Source organism: Saimiri boliviensis, chromosome 3 (assembly GCF_048565385.1).
Source record: "Saimiri boliviensis isolate mSaiBol1 chromosome 3, mSaiBol1.pri, whole genome shotgun sequence".
Classification (NCBI taxonomy): Eukaryota; Metazoa; Chordata; class Mammalia; order Primates; family Cebidae; genus Saimiri; species Saimiri boliviensis.
In genome coordinates this window covers 107,482,419-107,499,545 of record NC_133451.1, presented here as the reverse complement: position 1 = coordinate 107,499,545, position 17,127 = coordinate 107,482,419, and the positions used below count along the sequence as shown (strand labels likewise).

Below are 17,127 nucleotides of genomic sequence, written 5' to 3'. Positions count from 1 at the left end.
TGCGATCTAACTTTCCAAATTATTCAGGCTGCTCTTTTGAGAATAAAACTAGGTTGTAATAAGGAACAATTTATTTTCTACAGAATGTTTTTCAGATGCTGTAACTGTTCATGCAACAAATATTTACAGAGGCTGGGCACGGTGTAGAGGACGCTGAGCAAAATCCTGCTTCCCCTTGTGGAGAGCAACACTCCTTAAAGAATGAAAGACAGGCTTGAGGTCAGGTTTTCCGAGGAACCACGTTGTCGGGAAGATCAGAGTAGTCGTCTCATGAAGTAATTGTTGAGAGATCAGAAGTGTGAAAGTTCAGTACGTGAAAACCAAGGTGTGACTTAGGTGTGGTTTGGGAGCGCATTCCAGGCATTGGGGTGGTGCAGTACTCGGAGAGGCTGTGCACCAGGGAGGAACTCGACGAATCCAAGAGATGAAACTCCAGCTAAGCAGTGGCCACAGAACAAAGAGTTTTGAAAGCTAGGCTGAGGGTCTGTCTTTATTCTAACACCGGGAATACTCTTCACTTTTCGAAGATGCGCCCTGGTATCTTTTTATAATTAGCAAGTAAAAGTGTAAATTGAAGAAATGACAAATTGATATTCAACATTTTCTCATAGAAATGGGCCAGTGGAGATGCAGTCAGACCCACTAAGTCCCCTTTGAGTGGTCAAGAAGAAAAGGATGGTCCAACAGACTGCCAGAAGGTAGGGGGAAGAAGATGGAGGCAAAGGAGTGGAGGAAGAGATGCCAAGAAACCAGACAACTGATAGATATTTTGACCCAAGTAAAAGCAGTGTCAAGAAAAATGGAGGGGTCATTCATCAGTTTAGTTGAGAATTGAGTCATGTACTTTGCTGAACATGGGAAACGATGGGAATGGTTTTTGTGTGGTGAGGAATTCAATGAAAATGACAAACAGATGTAAAAATGCAAGCAGCAATTAGAAGCAGTTTGGCTACAAAAAGAGAGAAACTAGGACAGCAGCTTATACTTCATCTGCCAGAAGGGCATATGTAGTAAAGAGAGTTTTGTCTTTATTTGTAAAATAAAATAAAAAAAAAAGATTCAATAATAGTTGGAAGCCAATGGGAAAATCCAGCTGAGAAAGTTGCGTCTGCATGAAAGGCAGCATAACTGACTGTACAAGAATCTTTAGATACTAGGAGGAGAGAAGTTAACTTTATATATATATATTTTTAATTTTTAATTTTTTGGATACATAGTAAGTGTATACATTTATGCGCTACATGAGATATTTTGATATGGGCATGCAATGCATAACAGTCACATCAGGGCAAATAGGATATCCATCACCTCAATTCAAAATAATTGAATAATATCCATCACCTTAATTCAAAAATAACTAAAATTATACTCTTTTAGTTATTTTTAAATGAACAATTAATTTTTTTTTCTGCAGTCATCCTGTTGTGCTAGCAAATACGAGGTCTTATTTACTTTTTCCAACTGTTTTCTTTTTATATCCGTGGGAAATTGGCTTTATAAATAGATCTTCTCACTTGTCAGTAGTGAAGGGATTTTCACTTCGAACATGGAGGAGACTCTGAAGGAGTCAAAATGTATTATCTGGCAGATGTGCACACCTGCCACCAGAAAGAGAGGGGCATTCAAATCTGATGACTTCTATAATCCCTAAAATCAGATGATCATGTAATTTGTCATTGAAACGGAACACTTTGGAGGATGAAAATAGGCACTATGAATAATGAAGCTAGGATTGTTTTAGCAAACTGGAACTTATGGTCACTATCTTTTTTTTAATTCTCTACGTTTTACAGATTTTATTTATTTATTTATTTAATTATACTCTTAAGTTCTCGGGTACTCATGAAGAACGTGCAGGTTTGTTACATAGGTATACACATGCCACGGTGGTTTGCTGCATCCATCCCCCTGTCATCTACATTAGGTATTTCTCCTAATGCTATCTCTCTCCTATCTCCCTATAATCCCATCAAAAAGTGAAGAAGACGTGTATGCAGCCAACAAACATATGGTCAGCTATCTTGAGTTCCCCCAGAAACTGCTCTGGTATAGAGATTTGAGTTTTGGTATTAGATACGATAGATAAGGAAAACATTAGTAGGGGAGTAGGAAATTAATATGGCTAATATAATCTGGGGAACTAAGGAAACCAGTAAAGCACACATTACAATCCACGTGTCACTTTGAGCAGTTGAAACCACACCCACCTGGGGAACCACTCAGAGCCAGTGTCGATCACACACCTGAAGAGTTCCGTCATCCCAAGAGAGAAGCTGGATATTTATACCCAGCTCCTGTCAGTCACTGGATGAGGGGTGTTCTTAGATGGGCATTCACGTCCCTGTACTTTGCCTCATTAACAGACAAAGCATTTGGGAGGCTGAAGACACTTTCAGACAGAGAAACGCAGAGGCTGCAGATTGAAAGGGGAACTCTCAGATATCTGGCAAAGGGCTAGCAAAAATGCAATAGGGAGAGGGCACCAACAGCTTTCAGTCTGAATTTCAGAGTAGTGACAGTGCAAATGAAGGTGATCTCCTGAGAGTTAGGGGATAATTGGGAAGTTGAAATTTTGTGAGCATGGAGAACATATAAACAATTATATGAGAAAACACGATTACTCAGCAGTACTGAGACCTCTGCACCACAACTAGGAATATTCTGATCATCCTTGAAATAATTATTTGTATCTTTATCTATGGAGAAGGAACTGCCATGATTGGAAACTGATTATATAAGGTCACTAAAACAATAAACAGAGGTTGGAAAACAAAATCATGTACTCCGGCTTCAGATGCTCTATGTTCTTTTCAAAATAACATCTGGCAAAGATATGTTCAATGAAGTCTTTTAATACTTTTTGTTTTGTTTGGAATTTAATTTTTTTCAAAAAATTTTTGGGGATGGATCATTTTTAGTTTGTGTTTTTAAGGGAAAATACTTCATTGTTTCTTAGATTCTCACAGGAAAATGACTACAATCCATTTGCATGTGTTCACAATTTTTCTGTGTTTTCTGTCTAATATTTCTAAATTCCTCCCTGTAATTTAATGTATAACCTATGATGTTTGATAATAACTCAATCAAATGACTGTACAGTTGTTCCATTGTTACCAGAAGTATGTAAGAAGTGAGATGATCGGAAATTGCTTGGGATATTTTCTAGAAAGTTTATATAATTGTATAATGATATTAGGGGAAGAAACAAGTGGATAATTGCTAACATCCAGGCAGTGTATAACTAAGTGATGAGTTTTCTAATCAGTTAACTGTGGGACACAAATCCATAGCAAATCAGATCACATTTGTATAGCATTTTCCTCATGGATCTACTCAATATTCTGGCAAAGTAGGTATTTAATTAAAAAGACCAGAAATTGTCCTATTTCTTACCTCACAAACAGATTTGTGACTAAAAGTTAAGGATATTGAATGAATACAGACAAGATGAATTTGTTTTTCCCTATGTTGCATTCTTTTTTTTTTTTTTTTTTTAAAGACAGAGTCTCACTCTGTCACCAAGTTGAAGTACAGTGGCCCAATTTCTCAGCTCACTGCAACCTCCACCTCCTGGGTTCAAGAGATTCTCCTGCCTCAGCCTCCCTAGTAGCTGGAACTACAGGCATGTGCCACCATGCCCAGCTAATTATTGTATTTTTAGTAGAGACAGGGTTTCACCATGTTGTCCAGGATTGTTTCAATCCCTTAAGCTTGTGATCTGCCCACCTCAGCCACCCGAAGTGCTGGGATTACAGGCATGAGACACTGCACCCAGTCACTCCATTAAATTTAGTATTTTCTTTTTTTCCATTTGCAACTTTAGATGAGTATTTACTATTCTTCAACCCTTACGCTGCGCACATCCCTATGTGAATGAGTGAACGAACTGTCTTTGTAGAACTTTGTTTTTATATCTACTAGGTTGCTTTTGTAAAGCCTAATACTGCTTCTGTTTTTTGTAAATCAATAATTATTTGGAAGTGTTTTTCAAGGATTTCAAACCTGTCATCTTTCAGTAATACATATGCCAATTCCTGCTACTTTCCTTTCCTTCAGTGAAATATGGTCTAGAATTTCTGCAACTTGACCATTTTCAATTTGACTATTTTTTTCTTTTGAGGTACTAAAATTTAGAAGGTGATGGGAGGTTTTTTTCTTTTTCTTTTTTTTTTTAAACCTTTCATACTAAGTTTTATTGTATGCTGCTGCCAGTGTATATAAAACAATTACCCCTGGGAAATAAAAATTCATGAAAATTCAGAGAGGAAGATGTTAAGGACTGACAGAAGTAGAAGTTTGTATATTATGGCACAAGTGTTAGAGGGATAAGCTTTTGTACAGGCTTCAAATGGAGCTCTCTTGAATATTCACTGGATCATAAGAAGTGATTTGGGAAACCTTTCTAAGATTCATTTTACTACAAAAAGGAACAGACTTTCTGGGGTCTGAAGGGATTTGTACTTGAAGATACTCCAGTCAGCAGAGGATCATGTTGAGCATTCTGCAGACAGAACTGTTTCAAGTCTGCAGCTGCCTGGGAAACTTTTACGCGGTTGAGCCCGGCCTCCAGCCGGAGCTGTTGAACCACTTTCCTCATAGCGGCGACGCTGGAGGAGCCAGACATGGTGTACTGGAGGGCCGGGCCGATTCGTGGGTCGGTAGGTGTTGGGCCGTGGGTAGACTGGGCCAGACAACTTGTTTTTTTTTTCTTATAGAAATTTTTAAATTTAATTTATTTATGTATTGAGGCAGTCACACTGTGTCACCCAGACTGGAGTGCAGTGGCATGATCTTGGCTTACTGCAACCTCCATCTCCTGGATTCAAATGATTCCCCTGCCTCAGCCTTCTGGGTAGCTGGAATTACAGGTGCATGTACCTGTATTTTTAGTAGAGACGTTGTTTCACCATGTTGGCCAGGTTGGTCTCAAACTCTTGACCTCAAGTGATCCACCTGCCTCAGCCTCACAAAGTGCTGGGATTGAAGTGAGCAACGTTCTTACCCTCTTATAAAAAATCAAGGCAATTTTTTTTGCATTTTAGTTTTTGGGTCTTTCAGCTCCTCTGCATTATAAATTATAACAATGCTTCGGAATTTTACAATGGGAACAAACTTCTAGTCAATCTTTGAATACAGATAACCAACATAGTGTGAAGGTCATAAAATATAAATCTTCAACATAATTTCCTTAAGAGATTAACTGTTTAGATTTATGACATGCTTTTGAAATAATGTCTGAAATCACAAACAAAAAATATTAGAATATATTCATAATGTATTTTCTACAACATGAAGACAACACTTTTTGATAAAGAAAACACAATTATTAGGAGTTTTTATAAGGGACTTTCAGAAGAATTTTTTATAAATGCAGATACATAAATGATTCAGATGAACTCTAGTTGCATTAGTTAAAATAAACAGGGTACTTGGAAAACGTGATACATGAAAATAAATTTGATGATATGTCTGTGAAGTATCTTGCTATAAAAGTGAATTATTTTTAATTGTATCTTTCATGTTGTCAAATTGAATTATGATTTATGGTTTGCATCCACTCTAATGAACTCCAAAGTATTCATTTCATGTAAATTATTAAAATGCAAATTAGCATACATTTTTTTCTATATTGATTTAAAACATTGGACTATCCTATATGATAGAGAGAAGACAGACTTACCTTTTATTTATACTGTACTCATTGAAACTGTTTTTATTGTTTTTCAAATACAGGCTGTATCATTTATTGTTGAATGAAAATATGACAGGGAACAAAAATATACACTAATATAACACTCTTCACTTCGTAATAAGAAAATGAGATTAGGTGTGGTGGCTCATGTCTGTAATCTCAACACTTTGGTTGATCGAGATGGGAGGATCTTTTGAGGCGGAGTTCTAGACCAGCTTGGGCCATAGAGTGAGACCTTACCTCTACAAAAAATTAAAAATACAGCCAGACGTGGTGGTGCATACCCGCTACTCCAAGCTACTTGGGAGGCTGAAGAGGCAAGATCACTTGAGCGCAAGAGGTAGAGGCTGCAGTGAGCCGTGATGGCACCACTGCACTCTAGCCTGGGTGACAAAGCAAGATTCTGTCGCAAAAATAAAATAAAAAAAAAAATATATATATATATATATATATATATATATATATATATCACATTAAAATACAGTATAATACCATTGTTTTGGGGCTAATAAGAGCTTATATTTGTTAAGCTGTTACTATCTGTAAGATACTCCTCCACTATATGTGTATTTTATCACAAAAATAAAATATTAGTTGAACAACTATGTGTGAGCAGGTAAATGGGAATCTAGAGTTTACATCAACGGATATGGGTAGAGAAAGATGCAATTTGTAGTCAGAATAAAATTTGAGCAAAACCTTGAAGGCAAATGAAGACATTAGTTCAGGAGACATGTAAGAGAAGATGTGTTTGCAGTAGAGTGCTTCCACAGGGGAAATGCCCAAGAACCAGTGTGTGCTGGGTGTTCATGACACAGCAGAGAGGAGCATGTGGCAGAGTGAGGGAGAAGGAGTGAAGTAGAAGGAGAGGTCGGAGCAGCGGTGAGGGAAACCTTATGCACAGTCTTGGCAATCTGTTGTAAGGATTCTGTCCTTACTCCAAGGGAAATGAGGAGCTGCTGCAGGTTTTTGAGAAAAGCACTCTTCGCTCAAGGCTTGATTCTATTTTCATCTGACTCTCAAGCTATCTGTTTTATTACCACACACATGTATTGTTCATTAACAAATAACATAAACAATGCACAGGATATTTTTTGTACCAGCATGTATCTCTCTGCTCTGCCCACCCCCAGCCTCTTTAAGTGCCATTCTACTCTCTGCTTCTATGAGTTCACCTTTTTTTTGGCGGGTAGGCGGGGGAAGGAGTCTTGCTCTGTCGCCGAGACTGGAGTGCAATGACAGGATCTCACTGCAATATTCACCTCCCAGGTTCAAGTGATTCTCCCTTCTCAGCCTCCCAAGTAGTGGGATTATAGGCACTCTCCATCATGCCTGTCTAATTTTTATATTTTTATAGAGATGGGGTTTCACCATGTTGGCCAGAATGGTCTAAATCTCCTGACCCCAGGTAATCCACCTGTGTAGGCTTCTCAAAGTGCTGGGATTACAGGCATGAGCCACGGTGCCTGGCCTAGTTCAACTTTTTTTTGTGTTCCACGTATGAGTGAGATCATGTGATATTTGTTTGTCTGCAGCTGGCTTATTTCACTTAACATAATGACCTTGAAGTTCATCCATGTTTCTGCAAGTGACGGGATTTCCTTCTTTTTTAAAGGCTGAATGGTATTCCGTTGTGTATGTGTGCCATATTCTTTTTATCTGTTCATCCATGATGATCGATCCCATATCTTGGCTATTGTGAGTAATGCTGGAATGAACATGGAAGTGAAGGAATCTCCCACATATACTGAATTCCTTTCCTTTAGGTATATACCAGTAGTGGGATTGCTGGATCATATAATAGATCTATTTTTTTATTTTAATAAATAACAAATAACATTAACAAATGGCACATGTAATACTTTATACTTATTTATTTTTTTTGAGACAGAGTCTCACACTGTCACCTAGGCTGGAATGCAGTGGCATGATCTCAGCTCACTGCAGTCTCTGCCTCCTGGGTTCGAGTGATTCTCCTGTCTCAGTTTCCCAAGCAACTGGGATTATAGGCATCTGCCACCACACCCAGCTAATTTTTTGTATTTTTAGTAGAGACAGGGTTTCATTACATTGGCCAGGCTGGTCTCATACTCCTGACCCGGTGACCCACCTGCTTTGGCCTCCAAAAGTGTTGGGGTTGCAGAGTAAGCCACTGCACTAGACCCATTCATTATACATTTTTAGTAAGATTTTTTTTTTTAATATGAGAGGCCCAAAAATTCTGGGCTTAATGTATCAACTGATGATAACGTTCCATTACTTTATCTTCTATTTGTCCAGTAAAAGATTCAATATTTAGTAAAACTTTATATATCTTTATAAATGATAAGACCAGATCCTTCTTTTATTACTCTTAATTTTCAAATGCAACCAGGCTAGAATATGAACATTGCATCACATATTGCTTCTTAATTTAGGTAATAAAGAATTAAAACATGATGAGTTTATAAGTTCAATCTGGAACTTTTTGGTAAAAATATAGTATTCTAGCTAAACGCCCCCAGAGATACCCCTTTGCCTGCCTTTTAGCACCATGGCATCTGTTGAATTTTCAAGCTGACTTACCTCTTGATGATTAGTCAGCTACATCTAAGGAGTTTAAAAATCAAATACATGGTTGAAATGGGAGTCAGGATAGGTCTGAGAAAATAGGAAGAAAACCCCAACACACAGTGATTTTCATTTTTATATAACATTTGTCTGGGACCAAAGATAAACTGAGTCAAGTCCCTCTAGGACATTTGCTTCCTAGTCCTGAGATGGTCAAGGTTGCTTCTGTCATATCTGTGTTCTGGATGTCACTCATTCAATCATAACTGTGAAATACTCCAGGTCTTGTGACTTGTTACATGAAAGAAAAATAACCTTAGAAAAATATATCAGCTTTTTGTAACTAAACTGGAGCAAGTGTATGTTGTATTTAGAATCTCTTTATGAGAGCAAACCATTGACACTAACCATTTGTCTCAATATTTTATCTACAAAATATGATATATATATATATATATATATATATATATATATATATATGATCCCTCTCTAAATGATATGAGATATATGTATATACATATATCAGCCTGCACAACATAGATCCTTGTCTACATGATAGGAGATATAACAGGGAGATATATATATAATCTATCTATCTATCTATCTATCTATCTATCTATCTATATCTCCTATCTATCTATATCTATATATGAGATATATATCTCCTATCATTCTGTCTCACAGGCTGAAGTGCAGAGGCATAATCATGGGTCACTGCAGCCACCACCTCTCAAGCTCAAGTGATCCTCCCACCTGAGCTTCCTCAGTTGCTGGAATTACAAGTGTGCACCACCCTGCCCAGCTCATTTTGTAAAAGATTTCTTTGTAAAGACAGTTTTGCCATGTTGGCCAGACTGCCCTCGAACACCTGGGCTCAAGAAATTTGCCTACCTTAGCTCCCCATAGTGCTGAGATTACAGGTATGAGTCACCATGGCTGGTCAAAGAAAGGATTTTTAAACGTATCACTGGTTTTAACAGTAAAGAGAAAATTTCACATATTGTACATCATGCACAATATAATGTTTTTTGAGACAGGGTCTCACTCTGTCACTTGCCAGCTGAGATATCAACGCCCCTGCACTGGGAAAAGGTCCATTCGCAGGTTGATAAAAAGAAGTTATAGATACCAGTATAGGTGTGAAAAAAGGAAAGTTTATTAGAAAGGAAGAATGCTGCTAAAGGGTGCAGCGGTGATCTGTGGTGCATTTTCCTTACAAAAATTGGGGTTATTCAGTGCTGTGTTCATGAGCCAAACTCTGTATGAAATGAAGGATATATAAAGCTACAAGAACCATATTCCTTGGTCTTGGGAACTAATTATTAACCTCATGCAAACCACAATCCAGGAGTGCTGTACTTCAGTGTAGAGCATATCCTAGAAATAATAAAGATCTAACGTTTTATTTAGTATTTCTGCCTTTTAAGCTATTCCATGGACATGCTTCTACTTTGCAGTATCTTATTTTCACTTCACAGCCACTAGAGGTGACTGATAGGAATTGAAAATGAGCTTTGTGTGTATTCATAAAATTCTGGGGATTAGTAACATGAAACAAAAAGATTTATGTGAAGTGCAGGTTTTCATATGCAGGCTGAGCCCTCTTAAGGATGTGTCCTGTGGTGAGCAGAATACAGAAACACCTAAAAGGCATATTCTGTTATCATATGTTCATAGGCTGCTTTGTAGTCCTCTTAACTTCTCTCTAAACCTTTATTATCAGCCCCAACCATCTAAAGGTCATATGAGATATGATCAAAAGAAGCAAAGGACATTAAGTATTTGGGCGATGGGATAAATTAGTCAGGACTGAATTCGCTGTAAGAAAAAAGCAGTGCATCTGTATTTTCTTATCAGGATGCTCAGGCAGATTGTAACAGAAGCAACAAAATGACAGGCTTGTGCTTGGCTCAAATAAAATCGACATTTCCTCCATAACATTTAAAAAGATTGATGAGGGAATTTTAACTACTATTTCCCTGGCCTTTAAGGAGGAAAGCATAATCCAATAGCTCCTTTAATGAAACAGAGAGAGGGAGAGAGAAGGAAAATATTATTCTTTTGATTTAAAAAATATATATTTTTGCTTTTTAAAGTGTCTGATGCCTGAGAAAAGATACTGCTTGCAGAAGTGACATATCTACTTGAAGTGCTGTCATTTGCCTCTCTATTTCCAAATGTATCTTAGACAATTCAAGCATTTTAGACAGCACTGCAGGATTCCAGAAGAGCTTTTCTTTTAATAGATGGTGACGATTTGTTTCTGACATTGTAACAAATTAATTGTTGCATACCCATTTTGAACATTCTGATCATGCTCATGATACAAAATGGCACGCTGTGATTATCAGGAGACAATTTGTTTTGTTCTCTAGTCCGTATAGATTTTGAAATAACATTTTGATGTAGGAAATATTTTAGACTATGGCTGAAAATTTTGTGTCATACCCAATTTTGGTGTGTTGTAGTAACTATGAAACAGAATTTTTAAAATATGTGTTTCTTAAAAGAAATGATTTTTTTTAATTTGGAATAAATTCTAAAAAGCCAGAACACATTAAAAATCTATCATGTTTTTAGTAAGATGGTTGTATCTGCAAATGTTTTAGTGAATTTTTATGAACAAAATTTCTATAAGTAATTCATGTTCTCTTTTAAAAGAGAATTTGAATATTTTTCATTTCTAATTTTTCTTTCACAACTTGAATTCATAATCAGTATTTATTTTATAGTTATTTTAGTCATTTGGTTTTAAAGTTATATTTTTATTTTTAAGAAAGGCTTCAAATTTCTCAACTGTATTTTAAGTATGCTCCAATTCTGTCAAAATGATTTGTATTTAATCTTGTAGTGGAATGTGCTGGTAGACGATCCCATCTTTGCCTTTTTACACTGGAACTTTGAGTAAACCTGTGATTCATACATTCGTGGGTTTTCTGTGTGTGTCATATGGTTTAAGCATTCACCAATTTAATTGTAATAATGCAAATATTTCATTCTGTTTTTTTTTTTTTTTTTTTTTTTTTTTTTTTTTTTTTCTAACAGAGTCTCACTCGTCACCCAGGCTGGAGTGTAGTGGCTTGCTCTGGGCTCACTGCAACCTCTGCCTCCCAGGCTCAAGCAATTCTCCTATCTATGCCTCCTGAGTGGCTGAGACTACAGGGGCCCACCATCACACTCAGCTATTTTTTGTGTCTTTAGTAGAGATGGGGTTTTACCATGTTGGCCAGGCTTATTTCTAACTCCTGACCTCAAGTGATCCTCCTGTCTCAGCCTCCCGAAGTGCTGGGATTACAGGTGTGATCGAGCACAGTACACTGTGCTCGGCCTAATGCATATATTTCTTTTTCTAGATTAGTTTATAAAGTTTTATTTGTTCTTTTATTGTTTTTAAAGTAACGATATAGTAAAATACGGATGAAAATATTTTTGATGAGTTAGTTTGTGTGTAAGGGATTTGTTTTCTTTAAAAGCCAAATGAATTCATTTAATTATAAAAATTAATGACACATATAAACACTAATTTTATAAAAACAGATCTACAGACTATCCGGCATAACATAAATTATTGCTATTTTTGCGGTTGTTATTTTTGTTTTAAGAAAATTTTTTCAATAACCGTGAAAATAAAAGCATCTTAAAATTGCCCCGGTCATGAGGGTGCATTTATGGCATGAGAACACGTACCTGTTCTGTGGCTTTTCTGTGGAATTCAAGTGGCTTTTCTTAATTAATGCAATTTTACAAAACTTTATATATGATTTAAGGTTAAAAAATAACTTCATATGCCATATTGCTTCACTAAATAACACATAATGCTTCATAATGCTTATTTAGCAACACAAAATACCTTATTTATGCTTAAAACTCTTGGCAATTGTAACAGCTTTTCCAGAACATCCACAAGACATAAGAAAAAATTATTATACTTTCTTTATCATATTGCCCAAGAACATAACATGAAATCTAAATTGTATAAGTCTCATAAGTTTGAGATATTTTTATCTAATTCAGCATATTCCAATTTTTTCCTAGAGGATCAATTGGTTCTCTCTTCTTTAGTAGTCTTTAAAATGTTGTCTATCTAAGAAGAATAATCTTAAGTAATGACTAATTATCTTTTATTACTCACGTCTATGTCCATATATGCAAATAGCATTTCACACCAGTGCTACCATAGTATGTTATAAAATTCCAACTGCCACAAAAATCTGGGCAATCTGTAAGTCTCATCACTAGTGTTGAGATTAGGGAGAAAAATATATAATTAAAAAACAAGCTTCTATGATTAAATCATGGACTTGAATGGATTTTATGATAAAGATAATTCTACATGACTACCAAGGAATACCAGATTTTTATTAGTCATTGTTAAGTTTGAAAATAAATAGCGTTCTCTTTTAGGGACTGTAAAGGGATTTTTTTCTAAGGAAGACACATTTAAGCTCTAAGCAGGAAGGAGCCTAGCATGGGAAGAGCATCAGATCATCAAGGCAGAGGAACAGGAAGAGTGTAAACGCTTGTCTGCAAGGCGTTGAAAGGTGGCCAGTGTAGCTGGTGTGGGGTGAGCCATGTGGGCCACAGTGGGAAGTGATGCTGGCAAGATCACACACAGCATTCTAGTATAGAAGGAGTACATAGAAAGTATAATGGTAAGTTAATGTAAAGGAAACTTGAGGAACAATCTTAAGCAGGAGACTGACATACTCCAGGTCATACTTTGAAATAATTCCTTCAGCTGCTGAATTGATGTTGCATGAGATAAGATAAAATATAGACAACTCTGTTTCCATGAAACACATATCTGAGGAACCACATTATTTTGGAGCAATACTTAACACGTTATTTTCAAAATCATGGAAAATTTTATTGGATACTGGTGAATAACTTGTGATCATAAATTCCTCTAGGAAAAACACTATCTTATTTTCCTGAATTAGGTTGCTTAAGAGGCTAATGATTTTTACTTTTGTTGGCAATGTCTTTTGCTTTCCCTGTTTGGAATTTAATAGTAGTTGTGAAGGTCTCAAGGTCTTCTGTGACTCTTTATCTGTTGTTTTTGATGTAGAGGTTTGTGTTTTTATTTTGAGTTTGGTGGAGAGTCATACCGATAATCCTCAACATAGTGTTATTAACAAAACAGAAGCTTAGAGAGGGATACATTCAGTACAAGTGTTGCCAGTTATTGTTTTGCATTCTATTATGTGATGTGCACAACATCAGTTTCTCCTTCTACAAACTGAAGATTATAGTACAATACAGGAAGGCTTTTGAATGAACTTTCCAGCAAACCTGCATAAACACTCTTTACAAGTTACTCAGAAAGAAAAATAGGCTCACTTTTTTAAAGTTATAGGAGAAAAACAAAATAAAAAACTGTGTTGCAGCTAACCATTCATTGCCTGCATTTCTCATTCTTAATCCCAAAGTAGAAAATTTTTATGATTCTAATATTTCTCTGCAAGCTGGACATGGTGGAGGGTTTGAAGCTAATGACCACTTTTGGACCTGTCTTGGTTGTTGAGACATATTTTTTAACTAGATCACTTATTCAACAAACATTAATTGAGCACCTACTATGTGTCAAATATTGTGCTAGGACATGGGCATACAGAAATGAACGAAACACAAATTCTTGACCCCATGGCTTTAACAGTTTGGTAGAGATTCGATTAATAAAGAGTCAATAATAAGACAAATAATACGTGGGGTGGTGATGAGTGTCATGGAGAAAAAGTAAGCAACCACTTGGGTGGAAAGATGAATTTTAAAATGGATCAGCTTGTGTCAGACTGAAGATGGCTGAAAATTCTACACCCACTCCCATTCAGTCCTAAACTCTTCTTCCCCCCTGCTATCACAGCTGAATCGGAGCTTTCTGTGACTATTTTGATAATAGAATATGGCAGAATTATGTAAGTTCTCGGCAGTTGTAGGCATGCTAGCTGAGGTGCCATACACACAACGAAGAAGCCATCGTGGACATCCAGCCCAGTCAAACATTCAGATGACTGCAGACCTATTTACTTTCTGTCTGCGTCTGCATGAACAATCCCAAGTGAAAGCTGCCCAGCTGAGACTAATAAACCCATGAAGATGTGAGAAATTACAATAAATTGCTGCTTTAAGCTAGTACATTTTGGGGATGGCTGGTGAGGCAGCAATGGATAACAGAACAAACACACACATGAAAGAACAAATGAATGAATATGTTGAGCAAGATTTGAAGATTGTGAGAGAAAAATCCATGTGGATATTTAGGGGATGATAATTTTTGTTAATTAATCCATTCATTACAAGAGAAAATGAGGCTTTTAACTGTATTTCCAGACATTATCTGAACCATAGGGTATATGCTATCAAAATCCCACAGATGTATGAAATTCAAGCTAGTTTTTTTTTTTTTTTTTTTTTTTTTTTTTTTTTTTCATTCCAGAGATTGTTTTCCTACATCAGAAACATGTCTCTACCTGACTGTTCCTTCACCCTAGGGGCTTATTTATCACAGTCAGAAGAGTATGGTTCTATTCATAATAGAAGCAATTAACTTTGCTGCCTTAGGGAAACAAGTTTAATTAATCAAAACATTCTTGCTAAGTCGTGTTGACCAGTACAGAATGTTCTGTAATTAGTAATATATTTCTTAAAAAAAACTATCGGAATGTTAAATATTAATCTTAATAAATGTTTTCATGATAGCATTTTAAAAACAAGAATGTCATCATTCTTCTGAAAAATTAATGATAAATAGGCTTTCAAGTACTCCAGCAGTATCTACTCTCAATAGCCACTTGAGAAATTGCCTGTCTACAATTATAGCTCTTTCCTATAAGCTGTAGGCAATGCATTGAAAGTCGTGGGTGACCAAGTATGGTGGCTCTTCTCTGTAATCCCAACACTTTGGGAGGCTGAGGCAGGGGTATCCCTTGGGTCCTGGAGGTCAAGGCTGCAGTCAGCTGTGATCACACCACTGCGCCCCAGCCTGGGCACAGAGTGAAACCCTGTCTCTAAAATACAGAAACAAAAACAAAACAAAACAAAAAGTCTTGGTATTGTTTCCAATGCATTGGAACTGTTAACAAAGTTCTTATTGATTATCAATAGTTATAAGGTGTATATGTTGTTTAATCATTTGTTCAAATTTTTTAGAGTAATTCCTTCTTAATCTTTGTATTACATGTATATCCTAGCTTATCGAATACTTTTAAAAGATTCAAGGCATCTAATGTGATTTTGTAGAATACTGCATGCCTTGCATATCTTGCAGCATCAGAATCAACTGAAGAACTTGATAAAAACCTACAACATTCTCAGCAGAAGGGATCCCAAAATCTCTATTTTGACATTGTCCCTGGTGATTTTGATACCCAGCCACAAACAAGTAACTACCAAAACAAAAACAAAAACAAAAACAAAACAAAAACAAAACAAAAACAAAACAACTAAAAGACATTATTAAATAGAAAGATGATAGAGGAAGTTTAAATATTCCCAGAAGGGTTAAAAAACAAACAAACAAAAAAACAAAAACAAAAAAAAAAAAAAGAGAGAGAGAAAAAACCCTATGACAAAGTAGAACAAAAAGACAAAAAATCAAAATTGGACAGAAAAGATAAGCCATTTAGAAAATCAGACAAGGAAAACCACGAACCACAACCAAATGTAATGAGATTCCGCAAAAAATACAGTGAAAATGCTCCTCCATTTTGTACTAGAGGTACAAAAATGACTTTGAATACTGCAGATTTTTTCCTGTTTAAAGACGTTTCTTTTAAAATTAGTAGCTGATTTATTTAATCACAGATTATAGCCATGACTCTATATTTAAGATAAAAACCTGTCATCTGAGTTTATTTTGGTAATGCCACTTTGTCCTTAATAATTCAAATACTTACTTTGGCTCTGTCCTTTGTTTAGGCCAAGACATGTTTAAGTAAGATGTTAGTAAAAGAATTAAGAATATTTAAGGATTATTTGAGCTATATTCTAGAAGGCTTGAAAAATAGAGAGGATCATGTCATTCATTAAAGGGTTAACTTAGCGTGTTTGCTAAACATTTTATAGTTTAAAGCCTTCATCAGAAGCACAGTTTTGAAATATCCTTACTCATCCTTATGGCGTGTTATACTTGACACCAAGGAACTTTTTAGTGTACTGTTTTTTGGATAGTTTTGAACTCCAATCCCACTGCCACTGATTCCATTGTGCTGATAAACACTGTAATTCTGGATACACTAACTGGACACTAAGTATATCACAATTCCGTATGTTTTTATAGGACGTTTTCAGAAATGTTTCTAAAAGGTGCCAGAATTTTCCAATTCTGTTCTCATTGGTATATAAGCTCAAACAGAGTAGAGACCATATTTTTTGGTCACTTCTGTATGCGCAGGTGCTCAAGAAACATTCTCTGAATATTGATTTAGTGATTCCATGTCCATGCTGCTACCATAGACATAGAAAAAAAGAGTAAGCATGTGAAATTAACCTACTATAGTCAGGTCTCGGTTTAATTCTCTTATTTCTACCCAAGGGATATGTTTCCCTCAGTGTTAGGACACAAGGAAGTCAGGTTCGCCTCACTCTACTAATATTTCCATGGAACAAAAAGGTCTTAAGGCTAACTTAGAATTGTTACAAGTTTTCAGAAATAGTTCTCTAAATAAAAGCATTTGCTTTAAATTTAGCTGAAAGCACTTCTCGTTCCCCTTCTCTGATGATGAATTTTTCTAAGACACTTATTATCCATGACCACAATTTCTCTATTCCTCCTTTATTAATTTGGAGCACTCTGGTGGCACCAGAAGCCAACATCAGGCCTCCTGCCTCTGCCATTGTGTGGCTACGGAGCACCAGGAGGTGGTGGGGGCTGTAAGAGCTATAGA

General features: G+C 36.2%; 1 protein-coding gene and 1 pseudogene across 2 annotated transcripts in view; one reads left to right on the top strand and one right to left on the bottom strand.

Moving 5' to 3' along the window:
• The window catches only part of GPM6A (glycoprotein M6A), a 367,742-nt gene that overhangs the window by 265,077 nt on the left and 85,538 nt on the right, over nt 1–17,127 (top strand). The gene's annotated exons all lie outside the window — the stretch shown is intronic.
• Nucleotides 4,185–4,690, bottom strand: LOC120363607 (guanine nucleotide-binding protein G(I)/G(S)/G(O) subunit gamma-5 pseudogene; annotated as a pseudogene).